Genomic DNA, 24142 nt, shown 5'->3' with positions numbered 1-24142 from the left:
AATACCAAAATTTACACTAGAATCCCAGGATTCACAAAGAAATGCCAAGATTTAAATTGGAATCCCAGCATCCACACTGGTACCCAAGGATCCAGCATGGAGTTCCAGAATCTACACGGGAGTCTCAGGATCCATACTAGAGTACCAGGATCCACAATGGATTACCAGGATTCACACAAGAATCCCAGAGTCCACACAGCAATTCCAAAACCCACGCTGGAAACCCAGAATCCATATTGGAATCCAAGGATCCACACTAGAAACTTAAAATCCCCACTGGTATCCTAATATTTACACTGAAATCCTAGGATCCTCACCGGAAATCCAAAGATCTACACTCGAGCCCCAGGATTCACCTTGAAAACCAAGAAGCCATGTTCCAATCCCAGGATCCATACTGAAATCGCAAGATCTACACAGGAATCCCAAGATCCACACTTGAGATCCAGGATCAACACTGGAGTATCAAGATCCACACAGTCACATTGCGATCCACATGATCCACTAGAATCAAAAGATCAATGAAACACTAGGATCCACATTGAGCACCCAGGATCATCATTGGCAGTATCCATATTGCAATCCTAGAACCCATAGCTGGAATCCCAAGATCCATACTAGAATCGAAGGATCCAAACTCAAAGAAACTAAAAATTCCCACCAGTATCCTAATATGCACACTGGAATCCTAGGATCCACACCGGAAATCCTAGGATCCACACTGGAATCTCAAGATTACCCTTGGAAACCAAGAAGCCATGTTTCAATCCCAGGATTTATACTGAAATCGCAAGATCTACCCTGGAACTTAAAAATTTACACTGGAATCCCTTGGTCCACATTTGAGTCACATGATCCACACTGGAGTTCCCAAGATACACACTGGAGTCCCAGGATCTACACCGGAACCTCAGGATCTACACGGTGATCCCGACATTCACACTGGAATCCCAATATTTGTACTGGAATCCAAGGATCCACACTGATATACCAAGATCCACACTGTCACCTTACGATCCACATGATCCACTGGAATCTAAGGATCCTCACTGAAATACTAGGATTCACATTGAAAACCCAGAATCCTCACAGGAATCTCAGGACCTACACTGGAGTCCCAATATCCACTGGAATTCTAGAATCTATTCTGAAATCTTAAAATCCACACCGGCTTCCAAGATCTTTTCTATACACCTTCAGGAATCATTCAATTTGGAAACCACGCCAATGGTAACATAAGACGAGCGTAGTGACGCCGACAAGAGCTGCTGACAAGACAACTAAAAAGATTGAAATATTTCATGCCTACAACGCAACCTAGTGCAAGAAATCTGATTTGAGAATCCTGTCATTAGACTGCTCTTGAGCTCTTTCACAATTTTGACAAAGATACCAGCTTCCTTTGTGTCTACAAAAAAACTGTATGCATAAAAGTAGATCACTGGACGTTCGCAGCTTCTGATCTCAAATCAGACCACTGGGCGTTAATGGGTTACAATCAAGTTTTAAAGAAATCACTGATAGGAATTCTAAAGTATTCCTATTACATGAATTCAAGAGCATTTCAATAACTGTTTTTTTAAGGTGGTTTTCAAGATATTTTCTTTGCTATATATGTCATTTTATGAGGGGCTCAAATAGCCGTAGCGGTAAACGCGCAGCTATTCAGCAAGACCAAGCTGAGGGTCGTGGGTTCGAATCCCACCGGTCGAGGATCTTTTCGGGTAGGAAATTTTCTCGACTTCCCAGGGCATAGAGTATCTTCGTACCTGCCACACGATATACGCATGCAAAAATGGTCATTGGCATAGTAAGCTTTCAGTTAATAACTGTGGAAGTGCTCATAAGAACACTAAGCTGCGAGGCAGGTTCTGTCCCAGTGGGGACATAACGCCAGAAAAGAAGAAGAAGATATGTCATTTTTTGAGAGATTCGGGTAGAAATTCTTGAAGATCCTTGAGGGGATTCCTCGAGCAATCTACAAGATAATTCCCTTTTTGAAGGAATCTGTTTGTAAATTCCTTCTTGAGTCAGTTATTGAAAGATGTTGAATGAATTCATTCAGAATCCTTGATGAAATTTTTAGAGTGATCCTTGGAGTGATCTGTAAAAAAAATCCTCTGGAAAAAATTGGTGAGGTCTTTCTTGCGAAAAATTGAGGTGTATCCATAAAATTCTTTCTTTGAGGATTTCTGGAAGGTTTTGTGATAGATATTCGGATGAATTTTTGGAAGGATTCTCAGAATAAATTTATGAGAAATGTGTAAAACAATCTTTAGAGAAATTTGTTGTGTGATACCTGGTTAAATTCCTGGAAATCTCTTTGGAGAGTTTTCTGGACAAAATATTCGAACATTTATTCCAAATATTGAAGATGACATCATTGTAATGACGTTTTTGTATTCATTACAAAATCTTTGAATTATTTCTTGTGATATGTTCTGTACCACACGGCAAAAGGCCTTTGGGGTCTGTTGAGTCAGATCATGATTTATAGCACATCAGAACAAACAAAACACAGTTATTGCATTGAATCTAAGTTTCATGTTTGACATTTAACTTCAAGACATCACTGAACTGTTCAAGAGGTGGAGTGAAGTCCAGAGATCTTCTTATTCTGTTTGATTTGAGGAGTTACTCGGAAGCTTTCCTGTGACCATAGTCTCAAAGAGATGTTTTATTTTGTACTGATTTTCTCTTAAATTCGAAGATATTGAATGTTTCTAAATGAGTAATATCGCGAATCGGGTTAGTCGTAATTATATCATACATCGCATTACCAATTATTGGCGACTCCCAGATCCTTACCTTATACCACTAACAAAATATCCTTTCTATGACAACTGTGGAGATGAGAAGATTCTTAGATCTCTGCTAACAATGGTTGTCTAACTAACATTTCTTCCTTTTCCCGATAACCGCAAGGACGTGATCGATGCTGTTATTGACTTTAAAATGTTGTGCTTTCGACTTGTGCATATTGAGAGTGGTAAGCTTCGTAGCAGGTTGGTATTGATCGGTCATCTACATTCATGCTCATGTCTAGAGTGTCCATCCATGGGACAAAAAATTCCGGGATTTGACAAATTTCGGGATATCCCGTTTCCCAGGATTTTATTTCTGACATCCCGGGAATCCCGAGATTTCCGTAGAATTTGATGTACGTAGAATTTTATGAAAACCATTAAATTTCGTACCTGCCACACGATATACGAATGCGAAAATGGCAAGTTTGGCAAAGAAAGCTCTCAGTTAATAACTGTGGAAGTGCTCATAAAAACATTAAGCTGAGTGGTCTGTCCCAGTGAGGACGTTAATGCCAAGAAGAAGAAGAAGAAGGATACTCAGAATTTGATGCAGAAACGAATGACATTAAACATTCTATCGCAAGGGTACCGCTAAAACAAACTTTCAACGGGTATTTAAAGTGCCGTGGCTTACTACCATTGTTGAGTTGGTCGTGTCATATGACGTCATGTCTCAAGTACTCCGCAATGCTAGTTTCAAAAATATGTTTAACCAGTACCATAATAGCATCGAAGAACTCAAAAGATCGCGAATTCCAAATTGCGCCAATCATCAGAACTGAACAGTGAAGTTCGCACGGTGTGGTACCTTCACATTGCACCTCTAATCATGTTACGCTTGCTATGCAATACTAAGTCAGCGCCAGCACCCTCCCTAGAAAGGCCACCAGGCAGCAGTTATGACTCCGCGAAAAAAAAATCAAAACAAGAACCGGTAGCCACCAAACCGCATAACAAGCCCCGCTCGCGTGTTCCTTCAAAGTCAGTGTCAAGACTACGTTCGACTCCTCGGGTATTGGGTCCCCCCAAGTTTAACCACACGTTCACCCATTGTGTATGGTAAATGTGCATCTGTGCTCACTTATTATGACATGGGACACCATTATCACGTTGGCAGATCTAAGTCAGCACCATGTTTCGAATCCCCCCAGAGCGGTAAAACCCCAATTTGACATTATGCCATTTCGGGCAGCCTTTTGAAGGAAATGAGACCACTGTCAACCGCTTCTCACGGGGCGCTCGCGGCTCGCTCTCGTTAGCCCAGGTCGCCGGGAACAATATGGCTCGGCTTCGGCGCAAAATATGGCGCAGACGCGCGTTTAATGTGGATTATAAATTCAAACTGGTTGACCCAAAGAGGTTGAATGCTGCGATGGTGAGTGACAGTTGCGCCTGGGAGATTTATTAGTTATTGCCCGTATAAGTACCGGTTTTGGAATGTTTTAATGTGAACTTGCATCTGCCTTATAGGGAGATATCGAGGTGCACTTGTGGTGCACCCCAGTTCTCACCGATCAGACCAAGCGAGGCAAGGTGGCCTCTCCCTGTGATTTGTTTTTCACCACAGTGGTGTGACTTATGAATGTTGAGCTGATGCGCCTCTGGTGTGGTTCACGGCTCAGCGCTCGAATTTCCAACGCGCTGGCTGGTCGTGAGATGAAGCGTGACCACGGTGCTCATTAGACCGTTTTAGTTAGAAAAAAATCTTTTTCAAATCTGTACTCACTAGTTGAATTATTAAACTGCGTGTCCAGAAAGGATGGGATAAGATCAACAAAATGTTACACGCTTTTATAAGTATTAATTTTGAAAATGTTGTAAACACCTCAAATTCTCATAATCACGAGTGAATTTGTCATGCATGAGTTTTCAATCACGCAATTCAGCAGTCATAAAATCATGGATGAGTTGGCTCATCTGTTTGACTCATTGTCTAGTTTTTCTTCCACACAAAACAAAGATTTCTTGTTAGTCTGGTAAAATAAAATTGATCTTTTAAAACGTACACATCATCATTCATTTTTCACGAGATTTTGACAGGCTTTACGACTGAATTATTTTTGATGGCTTAAGTGTGATTGAGTGATTTTGCACGAAAAACTCAAGCATGAATTTTTTAAGCAGATCTCCAATGAATTTGCTCAAGCTCATTAATTGAGATGTGAGTGTGAATCTGAGTCTCGACGAAAAGGGCCAATACAATGCTGTATAAGATATAAATATTTATAACATATAAAAGATCACTTGTAGGAAAACATCCATGCAACACATCAAACTTCATGATTTGTTAAAACAAGAAAAGTAAAAGATACCGTTGAACTTTGTGATAACCATTTCCACTCATTGTTTCACGTATCATAAAGTTAGAGATGTCGCACGAATGCTTTTGAAACAAGAACTATAAAAATCTCCAGTGTACTCCATGACCTAGCTGTTGGAATTTGTAATGACTCAATACTTCAAGAATACAATTTCGATTAGATAGATTTTGAATTTTGGTCATGACATGTACAATTTGATTTTGAACTCAATGAAACCAAACAGTATCAGATATTCTTTACTTCTTATAAGCATCTTTCATGAACTGTTGCTTTCTCTTTATTTAGTTTCCATTAACACACGTCTCACTCTAATATTATATTCATTTCAATTGTACAGTTCGTCTGAGTTAGACTTGATCAAAAAGATAAAACTCGAAAAGAATAGATAAATAAATATATTTAATCAATCTAAATAATTGACAAAAATGAAAAAGGTCAAAGGTTTCGTTCTCTAAGAATCAGAAAAAGCATTTGATCGTTGCACACTCTGGAGATAAATATTCCACCTTCAAAAATCGCATTAAATTATTGAAAATAAAAGTTTGTTCGATCTCAGAAAATGGAGGAAATCTTGTAGAACGTGTTTTCCATAGTCACCATAAAATATTTTGCCAGTCTTTGCCTGAACTTTTTGAAGAATAAATTTGTTAATTTAGTTAGAGACAAATTAGATAAAGAAAAAGCCATTCTATGGGAACAGTCACTTAAAAAAGGAGGAAGACAAAGACATGCACACTTAACTGGAACTCGCAGTTTTTCAGAATAAGCGTATTAAGTTAAAATATGTTTATGTCTCCAGCACAAGGCCTGTGGAGGATCTCACTCCATAGTTGACGTTTTGAAAGCTTTCCACACAAAGATATTGGATTTTATTACTTTATGATACAAAATGCTTCCAAATCCTCTTTTGTAAGGGAGAACTTCAAAACGAACCAAGCAGCACGCGTCCAAAAATTCTGAGTTTCTATCATTTTCCAACAAAAAAAAATATGGCAGAACATTACACCTTTTTATTCAATTACTTACGACGGTTTTGTATCAGTGTAAGATTGACTCAAGTAGTGTTTTGTTTTGATTCGTGGTCAAGTTACTTTGTAGTAGTAGTAGTCTGTTCCAATATAGTACTTATTTTCAATGAAACTAGGGCTATTTCAGAGGGTAGGGTCAGTTTTTTATCGTTTCAGAGAGCAAGCAATGGCGTTTAAACCAAAGCTCTTTAGCTTAGGCAATACCTGGAATGGAAATACCTGTGCCCCATCCCTGGAAGACACGCGCATGGAGTGACATCAAATGTCTAAGCAACGTCATTCCCAACAACTTAAATCTAGCTTACAGTGAACCCTACACAATTCCCTTCCCTATCAACCATTGACATCTATGAGGGCGTCGGTGAGTGGCTAGCCTATCTTTAAGTAAGTGTTATATCATCATTATCCTTTCATTTTCTCGTAACGGAGAAAATGGGCGTGGCTGGCAATGGAAATAGAGCCCTAAAGCCCTGTTCCAATTTTAGTGCCAAACGCTTAAGTTTTTGGCCAGAAACACATGAATACTCAATTATTAAATATTTGTTGTTGGTTTAAGTCCAAAAAACATGTATCCTGTTTTTTGAGATTTTGTCCCCTTGGTTTTGAACTCAAATTTTGGTTGTACCGTTTTGATTCATATTACGGACACTTAAGTCCCCAGTGAAACGTTACTCATCAAAAAGCATATAAAATATATCAGTTTGTATGATTCCTCAGCGTCATCGAGCATTAAAAGCCCTTAGCTTTCGAATGGTGGGTCAAGATTTAGATTCCACAACATGAATAATTTTAAATATATGAAAATGTGTGGACTTCCTATGATTCTTATTCCGGACGCTTCCTTACTTTGGCCTGATTTCCGGACACTTTGATTCCAATTCCGGACAGCTCATGAAAATCATAAATAGAGAAGTCAAATGATCGATTAAAATCGTCAAAACACTAAACAGACGTCTAAGGCAGTTGGGCATTGTAAATTTTCATGGATATTCATGTTAAATGCTTATTAAAACAAGCTTCGAAAATGCGAACTTTTGAACGGCAAAAGTTGAAACATTTCGTGTGAAATGTTTCCCATACAAAGAAGAGTGTCCGGAATTAAAAGCTGTCCGTAATATGAATCAAAACGGCATTTTGTTTTCCGCGTCCCTCCTGAAATGTCACAAATGTTCACAAACTTACTTTATCGATTCTACGTGTTTTGCAGACGAGGATCTACACGTTCTGCTCTGAACTAACTCGATTTTTCACTTTTAGAACGTTCAATTTTCGGATTTACAAAACGACGAAAGTAAGATTTTCAACTTTCGCAACTTAACCACTACTTTCGCCGCTCAGCTGTATGGAAAGACAAAGTGAATTAACCACGAATCGAAACAAAACACTACTTGAGTCGATTTTACACTGATACAAAAACGTCGCAAGTTACTGAATAAAACGGCTTATCATTTTGTCATAAAATTTTTATGAGAAATTATAGAAACTAGTTAGTTTTTGAATGCGAGCTGATTGTATGCAAAATTGAGGCGATATACACGGTAAAAAAATGTTAAAAAGTTGATTAATTTTTAAACAGTTTTAGAAGATAGAATGGGATTCTTCTTAAGGGATCGTTCAAATATTACGTAACGCAACAGGGGGAGGGAGGGGGTCTCACAAAGTGTTACGGTCCATACAAAAATTTAAGATTTCCCATACAAAAGCTGTTACGTGGGGGAGGAAGGGGGTTTGAAATTGGACAATTTTGCGTTACGTAATATTTGAATGAACCCTAATTAGTTTTCTCAAATCCGTATGAAAGTGACTTACGTCGATTTGAAAAAGTAATCGAGAATTATTGAACTTATACCATCAAAGGGCTTAAATTTAAAACGGGTCCAACGTTTTTTTTTAGTTTACCCAGACCTGCAACTTAGCCATAGAAGTCTACAAGCAAACTGCCACGAATACCAATGCACATCCAATCATACACATCTCGATTTCCTAAGAACGAAAACTTGTTGATGTTTGTTTGACGTCATTCGAACTTTCGATTAACGTCAGTCTAAGAAGGAAGTGAATACTCGGCAGCAATTCTGTTTATATTTTCTTTCCCACAGCGAATAAAAGCAATATTGTGACAGTTCTCACAGAAAACAAAGAAAATTTTGTCTTCATTGCACTACTACGCATGCAATTGGATTACACTATATAAAATAACTGATGAATATAGATTTGATGATCTTCTTCTTATTGGCATTACGTCCTCACTAGGACAGAGCCTGATTCTCAGCTTTGTGTTCTTATGAGCACTTCCAAAGTTATTAACTGAGAGCTTTCTTTGCTAAAGTTGCCATTTTCGCATTCGTATATCGTGTGGCAGGTACGATGATACTCTATGCCCAGGGAAGTCAAGGAAATTTCCATTACGAAAAGTTCCTGGACCGACCGGGATTCGAACCTAGACACCTCTATCATGGCTTTGCTTTGTAGCCGCGGACTCTAACCACTCGGCTAAGGAAGGCCCCAACAGATTTGATGATATGAAGTTTTTTTTTTTCTAATAATAACGGACTAGAAAGCACCGTGGTGACAATTTCTCATGGCTAAAAATTGTCAGAATTGGTATCTCGAATCCTTGAGACGAAAAAGTGCGTGAAAATACGGAGCGGCTTGTCGATTGCGCGGTGACAATGATGACGCACATGCCAGCTGTCAGTCGCCACTACTGGCTTTGGTTAGTTAGAGGACCTGTTCCGAACGTTCCGAAGTGCCGCACGTCCTTGAAGGGGCGTCCGACCGTCGGTGTCGGGATTGTGGCGACAAATTGATGCGAATAAAGATAAGTGCGCGGCGCGCTGATTGGACCATGATGGTTGCGAAACGAGGAGAAATGGCTAGCGAGAAGGGAAGGACCACGGGGAGGATAATGGATGGTTTTCGGACGGAACGCGAGGCATTTAGTTCGCGCTTCGAAAGGTCGCGCAAGCGTGTTCACCGATTATGACATTCAGGTAAACAGAAGTGAAGGTAAGGAATGTCGTCCGGTAAATACCACGGATGGCTGATAATTGAAAAAAAAGTAATCAATGTTCAATCGATTTCGACCATGACAATAGTAACTTACACACAAAAACATATTTTTTATCTGCAAAAAATCTCATGATCAATAGTTGTTTCATATGTTAAGTAGGTAAGCTATACAGTCAACTCTCCCTTATTTGATATTCACCATAGTGAAAGTTGGTTTTCATGGCTACCTCGTTAGTCCCTTGGATCGGGTCTTAGATTATGACGACCGGTATCCAAATGAGATTCATATATGTACACCAAAGATAACTTTAAAGAGCATCAGAAGACCGGCTCCAGATGCACGTTTCCCGCAAATAGGGAGATTTGTACTATAACGACTCAACTCCCTTAGTGCTCATAAAAACCATTACGAAGTCTCTAGTAACAATTCTTAAGTGACCTATCCACCCGATACAGGACATACTTGAGCATATCTTTATCGAAGCCCCAACTTATGCTGCCGATTCACCCGATATGGCAATTTGTCGCTGTTCAAGCTAATTGACTTAACATTTCGCACCGCGGAATATGACAGGCCCTCACTTTTGCAGAAAGCGCAAACAAAAACACCAAAACCGAAACAATTTGCAACAAGTGCCGCCACTTCGGTTCGCGATCAGGCCAGTCTCCAGTTACTCCCCGGTCAGCCCAAATTGGAAAAACAAAACAAAGATAGGCGACAAGGTCCGACTCATTTGCATTCAATGGGTGTCGGGCTCGGTTGAGTTTTATGGTTTCAATTCTTGAAACGGTTCTTTCACAGAGAAGGAAAAAAAGATCTTCGCCGCCTTGGCGTTCAACCGTTCTTCTTTTAAACGTTACATCCCCACTGATACAGAACTTCTCTGCTCATCTTTTTCCAAAATTTACATTTCCACATTCATATATCGTGGATGATAATTTTATGCACAGGATAGTCAAGGAAGTCTCCATAACGAAAGGATCCTAGAGATCGACCGGAAATCGAACCCAGACATCTTGAACATGGATTTGCTTTGTAATCGCAAACCTTACCACTAGGCTAAGGAAGGCCCCGGCATTCAACCCTCCGCGATCCAAATAAGGAATGCTTTTATACTTTAGCAGAACCGAGAGCGCTTCTCTGAAGCTCGAAGTCTCAGCGGGGAATAAATACATCATCCTCTTCTTCGGAATGGATGGAAGCAAAATGAAAAGCGGGTTCTCTGGAGGTCATCCGTTCAATGCATTATTTCTCGCATGAATCCGATCGTCACTGAGTGGATGCCGGTCAACCGACCGGATTGAGTCGTGACAAAGTGATAAATCCGTTTGTTATTGTTGGTTTTTGTCTGCTTATGGGCGCAACTTTGGCGCGCGCGCTCGAGTGCCGATTTACATGACTAATATGGGTCATGCGATGGGCTGTGCGTTTCGTCCCGTCCCGTCCATTCCTCGTCGTTGCAGATCTTGAATGTTACTTACTGAAAGCACTTGAGTGTTTTGCTGTGTAATGATACGGGCAGATCTACTAATCGTGATATTGTGTGTAGACTGTGGACCTATTTAAACCGCTCTTCCTGCTGAGAAGCTGACATTGACTGCGGAAGGACGTGCTGATTTTGTCAACTTTGAAAGCAAGAACCACCAGTCTCATTGCGTTGTGGTTATGCAATCGGATTACGCACGTTTATTTTGAAAACTTTGGCTGAGACATTCTTCAGAGCGATGCGTAGAAGGCTCCCCAAATCCGCAGCAGCAGACAGCAGTCATCTTGAAGCGTGACTGGTTGAGCTGCCTCTGAAGCTACTAAGCATGCCAAACCCGACCGCTTCGGACCCCAGTCAGTGAAACCAATAGTGGAGCTTGTTCACCCCGGTGTCGATCGTTTGGCACTTGGCGCTTAAGTGACTTCGAAGGCTTCTCCACTCCGATGCTTGACTCTTTTCCCTATAAGGGAGTACGGGTCGCCGAAAATGACCGGTGCCTTGATCTTGATTAATTCAATTTGTGGCTTAGACCAGGGCAAGCATCGGGGGTCACTCCTCGTGGACAGGAAGGATGCCATGTTCGGTACGGCATTCCAAAACTGCTTTTTTATGTTTTTTTTTTTTTTCTAATTGTGCAGTGTTATGGGTAGGGAAAGGACTGGTGAGCACCATCGAATTTGGCCTGACGATGATTGGCTTTGATTGGTACAAGGCTGACCCAACAGGTTTGAATGTTTTGGAAGTCTGGAAGTTAACTTGAATTGTGGTGAACAATGTAGATTTAGAGCTACCAACAGCAAAAATCTCTAAATGCCCATGCACAAATCGAGCAAATTTCGAATTTTAAAAGGCAATTTTCTCCGCTTCTTTTTCTTGGCATTAACGCCCTCACTGAGACAGAGCCTGCTTCTCAGCTTGGTGTTCTTATGAGCACTTCCTCAGTTATTAACTGAGAGCTTTCTTTGCCAAATAGCCATTTCTGCATTTCGTATATCGTGTGACAGGTACGATTATACTCTATGTCCAGGGAAGTCAAGGAAATTTCTATTACGAAGAGATCCTGAACCGACCGGGAATCTAACCCAGACACCTTCAGCATGGCTTTGCTTTGTTGCCACGGACTCTAACCACATGGCTAAGGAAGGTTTCTCCGCTATAATGAACTAATCGACAGAAATTTTAAACACACAGTTTGTTTTGGGGCTCATACATCCATAGCGGCAAACGTGCAGCTTTTCAGCAAGACAAAGCTGAGGGTCGTGGGTTCGAATCCCATCGGTCGAGGATATTTTCGAGTTGGAAATTTCCTCGACTTCTCATGACAAAGAACATCTTTGTGCTTATCACATGATCCACATAAGCAAAAATGATCAACTGGCAATGGATGCCCTCAGTTGATAACTGTGGAAGTGCTTGTAAGAACACTAATCTGAGATGCAGGCTCTGTCCAGTTAGGACGTTACGTCAGACAAAAAGAAGATCTTCTGTTTGGCGATTTATGATTGGGCTTTGTTATACAAACTGTCCATCCGGAGACCCTTGTCAAATTTTACAAAAGATGCTTTAAAGTTTCTTCAATTTTCAAGGATGATCATAAGCTAATTAGCACGTGAATATTCTGTACTTTATTGGGGTTTGAATTCTTTGAGAATTATTCAATTTTTGATATACTCTAACCATATCGGAAACTTTCATCTAGGTGGTTTCGTATCCAGTTATTTACATATTCTTAATTCGTGTTAATATTGGAACCAAAAATAGAGTTTAGAACAAATGGGTGCTGAAGCCGCTTTTAGAAGGCGTTGAAAATAAATACGGATGACACGTTTGAACCACTTCTCGGTGAATTTTACTGTGAGACGAGCTGTCATCAATTAAAATATCTTTATTATCAGTCACCGGCAAAAAAAATTTGATTTTTACAAAGACGAAACAAAAGCGTCTAAAAATTAGACGTTTGAGGTGGTTTGTAATTGCTTAGCGGAATTATTGGTAAAAAAACGATTCAGTTGTACTGTTATGCGGTGCAAAAAATACTTAACCCGATAATACTGGCGACATCCGTGAATAAAACAAGTGAAATCAGTCCTGTTATATAAAATATTCTAAACACGATTAATAAAAGTGCTTCTGGAGAGTTTTCCATTTGATTTGATGTACGTATGTGAGTAAATATATGTGTTTTTTTAGTTTGTTTACCGGAATATCGGTCTATTTTGCTCGAAGTAAGAGGGAACATAGAGACGAAAGCAATGAATACTAGATGGATAGGTACCGGCTGACTTGGTAATGTTATTCGTACTACACGCCAAGCCGTTTCATATGGTACGTTAATACTGTTTCATATAGTATGCCCTCTTCAAGATCTAATCCAATTTCTCTCGCCGTTCCCTTACGGTACATATCCATCCAGTATTCATTACTTTCTTCTCCATGCTCCCTCTTATTTCGAACAAAATATACCGAAAACCGGTAAATAAATTAAATATAATTATCACGGTCGATACCTTTGCATGTACATGTATGGGTTTCAGGATTTTTCGGTTATATTAAACCACAAAAACGTATAAAACAATAATGAATAAAGATTTCATTGCATGAATTACTTTATTCAAGGTGTTTGCAATCAAAATCACACATATATTACTTATTTCGATCATGCAGGCAAAGGTAAATATGGTGCAGATCAAATGTCACATAAAAACGATGTACTGTGAAAGGATGCTTTTGTATTTGTTCCTTGGTATGAACAACATAAGAGCACCATGTTAGTTCAATCTACTACTGGCCTATATTCAGTTTAACAGATTTAGTCAATTGCACAGTTCATTGGCATTATGGGACATGTTATCTACCATATGTACCTCTGTCAATAGAGTGCATATGAGATGAACCAGCCTAGGGCTAAAAGTCTCAATAATAAAGAAAGAAAAAAAGAGTGCATGTGTGATTTTTAGGGAAAAAAAACCTCAAAAAACGTGATCCATGCAAAAAATCTATATCCATTATAGTTTTATGCGTTTTTGAGGAGTTTGTAAGGTCTATTTGATATTTGTTAGTCCAAGCCATTCAGAACTGATGGCAAACACCAAAAAAGCAGTAATACCGATCGTGTTTTGAATATTTCATGTACAGTGACCCCACGCAGTTGAATCACCCACAATTTATGAATCAGCTGATTTCAAAAGACAAAATTATTATCAAACTTGTCACAAAACATCACAGAGTTATTTTTACACATAGTTTCTTATCAGTAAAAATAATTCTGTGATGTTTTGTGACAAGTTTGATAATAATTTCGTCTTTTGAAGTCAGCTGATTCATAAATTGTGGGTGATTCAACTGCGTGGGGTGACTGTATGTGTAAATAAAACAATCTACACATTGGGTAAATTTACAATTTAAAGAAATGCAGTAATGCTAGTTTTTTTTTTAACAATTATCTGTCCAGGATGAGACAAAAAGGGCGCATTGGAGATTTCACTTAACATTATTTAACTAGACAAACATGGTAAACGCACTCGTGATAGAAAAAATATCTTTTCATATGGAACTTACTGGCATTCATTGAAGATTTTGAAGTAGAGATGAAAAACAAATTACTTGAAGCATTTCTTAACAAATCTCTGGAATCAAGGGAATATTTTTGGTTGTGAACAAAATTGTGATGAAAATCGTGGATTCTGGAAAAATCCTGACAGAATTCAAAGTTCAAAAACAAACGATGCCATGCATACTTTAAATGTGTGTATTTCAACATATTGTTTCAATAAATGAATTAGGTTTTGAAATCAAACATATCACTCAGTGGCGACTCGTAGCTACACGTTTTAACAGATCTACAACACTGAAAATGACTAATTTTGCATACTTAGATTAAAAAGAAAACAGTAAATATTTGTTGCTGCTTGTAAAGGTGGATATAGCCACTAATATCACTATTGAATCATTATTATCATGCAACCATGTTCAAGCATTAATTATAGAAGAGTGTTGTTTGTATAGAAATAGTTGACCAAAATCGTGTAGAAAAAAGTGTTTGTTGGACCTTATAATAGAATTTCTGAAATGATTTCTAGTAAAATTAGTACCGTCAAACGGGGTAACTTGCAACAATTTTTGACTTCAAAGCTATATGGATGAAAAGTTTGAGGATTCAGATGAGACAAAAACCATCTAGTATCCTAATCGCCACGTGAAGAATACCACGCGGTATTAATTTTATCAGTATTTAGTTTTCTGTGAACAGGAGAGACGAAAAATATACATTTTTCATGCTACCCCTGATGTGGGGTAACATGCAACACACAGTGCTACCTGAGGTACACTATTGAAAACTTGAGCTATATCGTGTTATTATGATCATTTAATAATTTCCTGCAGTAAAAGTATGACAATCATTAGAAACAGGTACTGTACTCTTAGAAAACTAATTATCATTGATTGAATTATGAGTATTTAACCAATTTGATTAGAAACTTCATTTGTATTGCACACGAGGAAATTCTAGCATATCATAAGTCTTGACAGTAATTGGAAAGCCATTAAAATGATTTGATGCAACTTTTCTACAAATACAATTGTACTTTAGGTAATGCTTCACATAACTTACTGTTAATACAAATTCAAATCAAAGCGACCTATCACATATCGATATGTATGTTTTAAAATGGTCTTTGTTGTTGTTCTGAAACATTTTTTATCATATTTCATGCAGAATGTTCCTAATGGCAGATCGGCAAGTTAGTTTTCACACAGATTTTCATTTTTTTTTTTCATTATTTTCATGAAGAAAATAAATGTAAATCTAATAATAATGCGATTCATGTAATTTTTTCAATATTTAGTACCAAACGTGTATTGAATATATATCGGTACAAAAATGTAATGTTACTGAACAAATTTATGTTCAATTTTGCCTATTTATGTGTTTTCGATGATAAACGGCAAGAAATATCAAACAATTGAGATCAAAATAGCTGTTGCAAGTTACCCCACAAGGGTAGTCAAAAACGTTTTTGAAGTTTTATAGTGTTTGAGAGACAAAATATCAAAACTTTTATATTGTCAATTAGTACACTACCAACAACTGTAACTGATGGAAAATGCCTCGAATGACATATTTCTATCGTTTCTGTGGTACGTGGAACGTTTTTCGGCATAAATTTCAAGCAATCCAACGTTTAATATGATTTTCACCTCCGGCAACCCAAGAAAAAAAGAAACAATACCCAAACCCTCGCCAAAATCTTCTGCTGTATACCTGAGGTCAATAAATGGTGGAATAAATTATAAAAAAATTAACTCAATGCTGAACGAAACGACAATTCGGTTACATGTCGAAGTGTTGCAAGTTTCACCCCTGTTGCAAGTTACCCCGTTTGACGGTAATCGCTTTTGAAATCCTGGACGACCTTCTGACTATTTTTTTAAATTATTATTTCTAACCGCCTCTGCAGAAAGTTCACTGGGAATAAATACAGGTCTGTCAGATAGTGTTCCTGGTTTTTGTCAAAATGTATCAAAACATTTCGGACAAAATTTTTATCCCAAAGTCGCTTTTTAAGAACCTTCTCCAAAACTTATACCAGAAAATTTATACATTTTTAGTTCGGAAATGTCTACGGAATATTCACCTGAATTCTTCCAGAAAGTTAGCCGTGAGTCTCAATTTGTCTTGAGGTTTCAAAATCACAAATATTTATTTTTATTCTGTTCATGTTTGAAAAGCTAATCCTGCCCTAAATTTAATTATCATCAGATCACGGAAAAGGGGACGTTAGTGACCATTTTCCTGAAAAAAGTTACTTTAGTGACAATTTTTTGGAAATAGTGACTTTTTAGAGACCAGGTCAAAAAGTTACTAAAAAATGACTTGTTACCAGTCCTGTGAAACCGCGTACCCCCGTTGCACATTGGACCGAATCGACAATTTATCCGGAAAAAAGTGTTATCTCTGTTCTCGTCGATTTTAGACGTTCGATGTCTTCAGAGAAGTTATTCGTAATTGAGTTTTGCATCTTTTAAGGAAAAAGTTAAATAGGGTGGCCCATATTTAAGCTAAAATTTTGACTCAAACTTTTTTGTTTGATGAAATTTGTGGCTGCGCTCTGCTGCAAACTTTTAGAAAATATTATTTTGAACAACTTTGTCGAAGACACTTTTGATCTAACTCTTCATTTGAGCTAAGTAAATTGATTTTGAAAGTATTAACTTAGGGTGGACCCAAAAAATTAGTTATTTTGATCTAACTTTTTTGTTTTCAGTTTTACGTGAATGTGGTCTTCAGAAGAGTTGTAGAGGAAGTAAAGATACACATTTTTGCTGAACATTGCAAGTTTGTGATTCTTGTGATTTTGAAGTTATAAGCAAATTTAAGTGAAAAACTATAAAATCTTTAGATGCCCATAACTCATGGAGTTGGTTCGATAAAATTTTTCTTTTAGTGGCATTCGAAAGGCCATACAATAGGCAACTTTTGCTGCAAAAACTGTGAGAACGTATTTTTTGTAAATTGAGAAAATTCACTTCAAAAATACACTTAATAAACTCGAAATTTGCTTGTAACTCACAAGATTTTAAAGTTAACTGCGTACTATCTTCAGCAAAGTTGAAGAATTTCATTAGATCTACAACTTTCCCATACACCAATTTTTAGAGAAATGTGCAACAAAATATGAAGAAATGATGATACGATTCAGATGTAGGTCACCTTATATTTATTACTATAAAACATTAAGTTAGTATATCAGCAGGCGCTTTCATATACTTGCTGTTGTAAACTTTGTATGGTATTATGATTTTATTATTATTTTATCAGTACTCAGTGGTATAATTCACGTATAATTCAAAATGTAAAATGATGCCAATGCAATATAAGAAACTTTAACTGTTTCGTCATTGTGACTGCTATTATTGTGACTGAATACATACAATAGTGTCCTGGGATACAGAACTGTGGAAATGGTGGAATAATCTAACATTATTAAAGAAGCCAATGTAATCAAAAAGTGTGCAGGTTTGAAAAATTATTGATAGAATAAAAGTACAATTATATTGCTACTACTTGAATAATTTTGTATTAACTAATAGTAAAATGTATTATAAGTTCTACATATTTTTGTTTCACATTTCTCTAAAAAGTGGTGTATGGAAAAGTTGTCGATCTAGTAAAATTCTATAACTTTGTTGAAGACAGCACGCCGTTAACTTTAAAATCTTGTGTGTTACAAGCGAATTTCGAGTTTTTTAAGTGTATTTTTGAAGTGAATTTTCTCAATTTACAAAAAATACGTTCTCACAGTTTTTGCAGCAAAAGTTGCCTATTGTATGGCCTTTCGAATGCCACTAAAAGAAAAATTTTATCGAACCAACTCCATGAGTTATGGGCATCTAAAGATTTCATAGTTTTTCACTTAAATTTGCTTATAACTTCAAAATTACAAGAATTACAAACATGCAATGTTCAGCAAAAATGTGTATCTTTACTTCCTCTACAACTCTTCTGAAGACCACATTCACGTAAAACTGAAAACAAAAAAGTTAGATCAAAATAACTAATTTTTTGGGTCCACCCTAAGTTAATACTTTCAAAATCAATTTACTTAGCTCAAATGGAGAGTTAGATCAAAAGTGTCTTCGACAAAGTTGTTCAAAATAATATTTTTTAAAAGTTCGCAGAAGAGCGCAGCCACAAATTTCATCAAACAAAAAAGTTTGAGTCAAAATTTTAGCTTAATTATGGGCCACCCTATTTAACCTTTTCCTTTAAAGATGCAAAACTCAATTACGAATAACTTCTCTGAAGACATCGAACGTCTAAAACTGACGAGAACAGAGATAACACTTTTTTCCGGCTAAATTGTCGATTCGGCCCAATGTGCGTTGGTTTGACCACCTTTAATCTGAACACTTTTTAATTTGTACCCCGCTAATTTGCACATCGTTCAGATTAAAAATGGTTCAAACGTCATTTAGCTCATGGAACGGCATAAAGTGAAATGGAACTCTGTAGAACGGAACGCAGTTCAAATTAAAAAAAGAACCCCAATGGTTTGCATGAGATACCGTTCAAATTAGCGGTATATACTATCGTGAGCCATGACGGCATCTGTTTTACTCACTTTACAGTGCAATCAACAAAAAGCACGTAAAAGGCAAGGTAATATACTTTTGTTCAGATAGCTAGGCTGCTATCAAAGCTTCGGTCAATTGAATATTGAGGCTAATTTTCGTAAATTGAGCCAAATTGTAAAAAATATGGCGATAGTACAAATCTCCCAAATAGTGGAGAATGCACCTCTGTCAGGGCTGTTAACTATCATGACCGATTAGCAACACTGACGAAACGAGTATTCTCACTGTCACTAGACGAAGCTATATTTCATGTACTCACTTCGTCACGTCGCAATGACAGAGCTCTTACGAGAGAAATTTTAATGTTGTTTTGGTATTAAAATTTATATCTATTTTCTTAGAATTTCGGGAAGTAAATGTGTTTGATAAGTTAAATGTATATCCTTTTATGATTTAAGCGATACAAATAACAAATCATACCAGATAAAGAACTAGAAATTATCAAGTTGATGATTCCGTCACTAGCCGTAGTGACGGAAAAATGAAAGAGAATTTGAAAAATCTCTGTCATTGTCTCGCCGTCCGATGACAGTGTGGGAAGCATCTATGTAAAAGTTACGCGACACTCTTAATTTACATTGACGCTTTCCAGCCCTGACCTCTGTAGCTGGCCAGCTTAGTGTTCTACCAACACTTCCACAGATATCAACTAAAAGCTTTTTGTGTCAATGATTCCATTGTTCGATTCATTTATCGTGTGACACAATGAAACTCGGTTTTTGTACCCTACTGGAGATCAAACCCAAACATCTTCAACATGGTTTAATTTTACATCCACGGACGTGTGGTCCTAAAGGTAGCTAATAAGGGCTCAAATGCGCTATTGAATAATGTAAGGTACTCCGAGGCAAGTTGAAACGGCTGGGGTAAGATGAAATTGCAAGGTATCATAGTGAATTTTCATAATGATGAGAAATTCAATTACAGTAACATTGAGTCAACACATGGAACAAACTTTTAGGTAAAAATATCTGCTAACATTTGTTGAAATCCTATTTAAAACTTAGCATTTCATCTTGCCCCACCCGTTTCAACTTGCCCCGGTGTACCTTATTGTTTGTTGAAATCTCGTCTTTTTGTCAAAGCTTTTGAATAATTCAGTATTACAGATATTTTAGTCAGAATTATAGACTTGGAGCGTTTATCCAAATTAGTTTAATAACAAAGGCTGTTTCAATATTGTTTCAAAGCACGATTTTAACAAAATTTGTTATAAAGAATCTGAGAGCAATTGCTCATAAATAGGCAGTTTTATGACATGTAAAGTTTTGAATTTTGTTGCTAAGTTATATGTTATATTTTTGTTCAAATTATAAAATGTTATGTTTGAATTTGGATTAATGCAGAGGAACTTTTGTAATATTTTTTTTGTTATTTTAACTACTAGCCAGCCAAAAATACCGTAATAATTCGAAGTGTCGGGATGCTTCGAATCCCGGACAGCGGCCTTAAGTCACCCAAAAACTATTTTTCCGACAACTTTAATGCATGCAGAATGTAGAAGACATCTTAATTATGGATTCTAGGCGAAAAAAAGGCATTTGGTCCAAAAACACCGTGAAAAAGGCCAATGTTCGGCTTTCGAAGCGTCCGGCAATTAGAGGCAGCACGGTATAGCCTATTTTGTTAGAAAAAACGTGCTTACTGAGTTCTGTTACAACTCTATTGTAATCCACTGGTCGGGAGACCACATGAAAATCTATCATAGCAACATAGGTAGTATGGTAGTATGGTAGTTTGCAATGATAGATCCTCTTGAACATTGCTTCAATAAAATAGTTTTGAAGCTTTGTAAAACGATGTTGGTTATTTTCTATTGAAGATTCTATCAAAAACTCTTGCTTTATTCAGAGTTCTTGGAGTACCTTTTAATTTATCACGTTTTTCGCCTAAGATCTATGGAAATAAATACCCGAGCTGTTTAGTGAAATACCTCTAAGCAAATGAATAACCGTGCTATACCATAGTGTAGTACACTGTGCTGAAAAGCCTAGGTGAAAATCAACTATTTTGTTTGAAATTCTTTGCATCATTTACGAAAGTCTACTACTTGACCACTAGAGCAACTACTGGAACATGTGTACCAATAGTGGCTAAAGCAATTTCTTGCTCAAAAATTATAGTTTATGTTGAAATATTTCGGTTGACACCAATAGATCATTTATAGAACGTTTCTTTATTATGTTATGATTTTTTGTGCTTAGGTAATCCATTAATGGTACCGGCACCCTAGCACGGGTTTTTATTTACTTATATATGGTTTGTTTGATATTTGAAATCAATTGCATACAGTACAATGCAGACCACTGCAGTGGTAGCTCGCTTATTTTAATATGTGTTGATTGCATTTCAACTAAAGAATTCGTGAAAGTGCAATCTTAAAGTAATATTAATGCAATATGCATTGTGCAGAAAAAATATTCTAAACCACAAAAATAGAAAAGCAGATAATCATTCGCGCTGAAAATTTGATCGATTGATAATCACCAGTGAGAAACCAATCGATCAAATTTTCAACACTAACAGTTGTCCAGTTCTCTAGATGTTTGGTCTTGAAAATTCCATATTTTGCCCTTTATTCATCTTTACCTTAATGTGTCACTGTTCAGGAAGCTTCATGAGTTTTGTTTTTTAATACTCTGGGGTAAATTTAAATGTATGTTTAATGGGATGCAGTTTGAAGATTATTTATTCAAAATATCTGTTTTATCTCAACGTATTGATTCCTAATGATAATGGATTCCCTCTCAATTTTTTTTCCCGAAAAAAAAATTCGCGAATGGTTGCATAGGTTCAAATCTATCTGGCTTAAAACATTGATCATCAACTGAACTTTTCTTTACTACAATATATACTGGGGATGAACTGACTCATGACACCGCCTCAATTCATTGAGATCGTCGTGTTCTAAATTTGTACCATCTCCATCATATAATTAAAAAACGACCAAAATATCAAGATCATAAATTGTAAGCAACATTCCCACCCGAAGGATAGCAACGAGTGCACGGCAACTCATTCGGAAAATGGCACACTAAAACATCGGTGGTGGAGCAGTTCGCTCCCATATACGCGCACGTAGGATGAAAAATTTTCCCAGCGCAAACGCAGTGGCCGATTTCCTTAAACGAAGACGTTTCACACGAAACAAACTTAAAAATAGCCCACCATGTGAGGAAGCCATCGTATATACAGCCGACCGATTGTCAACAGGTATCGAAATTCTGCGGCCAGTTGACCACCGACGATCGGACGAGAAAGTCATGTACGGGTTACGGGACTTTAAGGCAACATGCTGACTCAGATGCTATATGATGCAAGACCGATTCGGTTGCATGTGTAGAATGTTTCTACGGGGGGGATGTCCTGAGACAACACAAGCCGAGCGTGTTGTGTTCAATTTCATAATCCATCACAAAACAACCGAGAGACAAAACCGAGCCGAGCGGGAATGGATTAAACAATCACGGGGATTGAAGCCAGAACATGGGCTGTCGGCTAAAAATAGCACTCAAGTTTCGATGCGGAGCATTTGGCGGTTTCTCGGTGAAAAAAATACCTACATCTGACCAGACACCAGATTGAACATTCCGAGCACGAACCGACCGAAAGATCTGTGTGCCGTGTGGAGAGAGAAATATTTAAAAATAGTCCCATAAATTCTGACACACACTGCAGAATAACCGTAACGCGCGAACACCGGATCGAGACGGAGGGTGCTTGTAAATTTAAAAATACCCTCGTAAGTGCAGCCCAATGGCTAGATCTAGGTGTTTTCTTGTTGCATGCCAATAGCATTTACCGCAGGCCGATCGATGAGTAAGACATTCAACGCCGAAATCTGCATAATTCATTCACCCCGATGCACCGAAATGCATCACCCCCTATGGTGGTCTCTTGTGCCCGGCTACGAATTAGTGTTAGTGTTTTGTCAAATGATACCAATCCTTCGGATGTCCTGTTCGTGAAGTCCTGTGTTGCGCACGATCAGCTGATACACCTTCTCGGCTGGTCAAACACAACACTTCACCAGATAAGACGCACTGTTTCGCACTCGTGTCCTCTTTTTCCTGGCCACTTTTCCACAGAACTCTTCACTGGAGGTCTTCGAAAATCACTTTCACACTTCAATACGATTCAATCACAAATTCGTCACTTAAAACCTCGAAAATCCCAATCAAACCCAATAAATTTATCCGTACACGCAAAGTTCGATTCCCTATCAGCCCAAAATTAAAGGAAAAAGCACGCACTCTCGAGTTCCCCCAAAGGCAGGCAGAAAATCCTCGAGCAGCGACGAGATTTACTTACACTTGAATCCGCGAGTTAAACAGTTTAAAGGCGAACTGAGAAACGTTCGCGAGTTTTTTGATAGTGGCGCACGGTTTTGCGCGAGTCGAGTCCGCGTGCACTAATACACCCCAACCGCAGTAGTGATGCCCTGCGTGCGTGTCCTGATGCCGATGTTGCACAATGAAAGCCGCGCGAGCACACACCTACACAAGGGTAGCTACCGAGTGGGGTCATACGTACGGATAGGCGAAACCGAACTCGCCCCACCCTCATAGAACGGGACGAGCCGAGCCGAGTGTCGTGAGTCCCCACCATCGGGTTTTCCCGAAACGAGGAAAATTCCCACCACCACCATTTGGTTGTGTGACTTTTACACGACTCGTGTCGGCATTCAGTGGTATGATCGTGTCGTGAAACGCACGAAAAGCGAACGCGCGCGCCGGATGAGCAACCGGAGGCTATGGCGGATCAGATGGTGCAGTTCTGTAGCAAAAAAAACCTTTCTTAGGCGAGGCGAACGCGAGCATTGATTTGTGGATCATAAAGCATTCGAATGACGTCATGACGGGTGGATTGGTCTGCAGAGGATAAATTCGTGGGTCGAAAATGACATCAATGTTTATTCCAGTTCACAAATAATTATGGCAAAATGTTCCAGTTTGAGAGAAGCTCAAACTGAAAAAAGTTAGTGTAATCAAAATGATATTTAATTCAAAGTGATTAAAGTTTCACTTGTTCCATAATCCAGGGTAACACTGATCAGTTTGTTTTTTTTTTTTAATTTATTTATTGAAAATTTCATTTGAAAATGCAAATGTTGCAAGTTTAATATTTTTAAAATCACTACTGGCACTCATCGCTCGTGAATATATATTCTAATTTGCTTTCCATGTTTAAAAAATGTTTGCAATTTTATGATTTGCTGAGATGAGGTAACATAGATTATCAATGATAATATTGTAAATGTCGTTACTTACTAACATCATGCACCCTGAAGCAGAATATGAAGGCCAATTTCTTACAAGTTATTATTTTTTAGTTATTTTAAAATTTGAAAC

The 24142-nt window shown here is 37.9% G+C and overlaps 1 protein-coding gene across 11 annotated transcripts in view; it reads right to left on the bottom strand.

Moving 5' to 3' along the window:
• The window catches only part of LOC5575995 (tropomyosin-2), a 122325-nt gene extending 99020 nt beyond the window's left edge, over nt 1–23305 (bottom strand). For 3 of the 11 annotated variants that reach the window (XM_021851691.1, XM_021851689.1, XM_021851690.1), the window contains exon 1: nt 23103–23247. The gene's annotated coding sequence lies outside the window, so the exon portion shown is untranslated. Of the gene's footprint in view, nt 1–22954 lie in introns of all 11 variants that reach the window. The other 8 variants (XM_021851682.1, XM_021851692.1, XM_021851679.1 and 5 more) reach the window with 7 other exon arrangements.
• Nucleotides 23306–24142: the final 837 nt, after the last annotated feature.

Source organism: Aedes aegypti, chromosome 3 (assembly GCF_002204515.2).
Source record: "Aedes aegypti strain LVP_AGWG chromosome 3, AaegL5.0 Primary Assembly, whole genome shotgun sequence".
NCBI lineage: Eukaryota > Metazoa > Arthropoda > Insecta > Diptera > Culicidae > Aedes > Aedes aegypti.
Note: the sequence above shows the minus strand (reverse complement) of the source record. Positions and strands in the feature narration are given on the sequence as shown.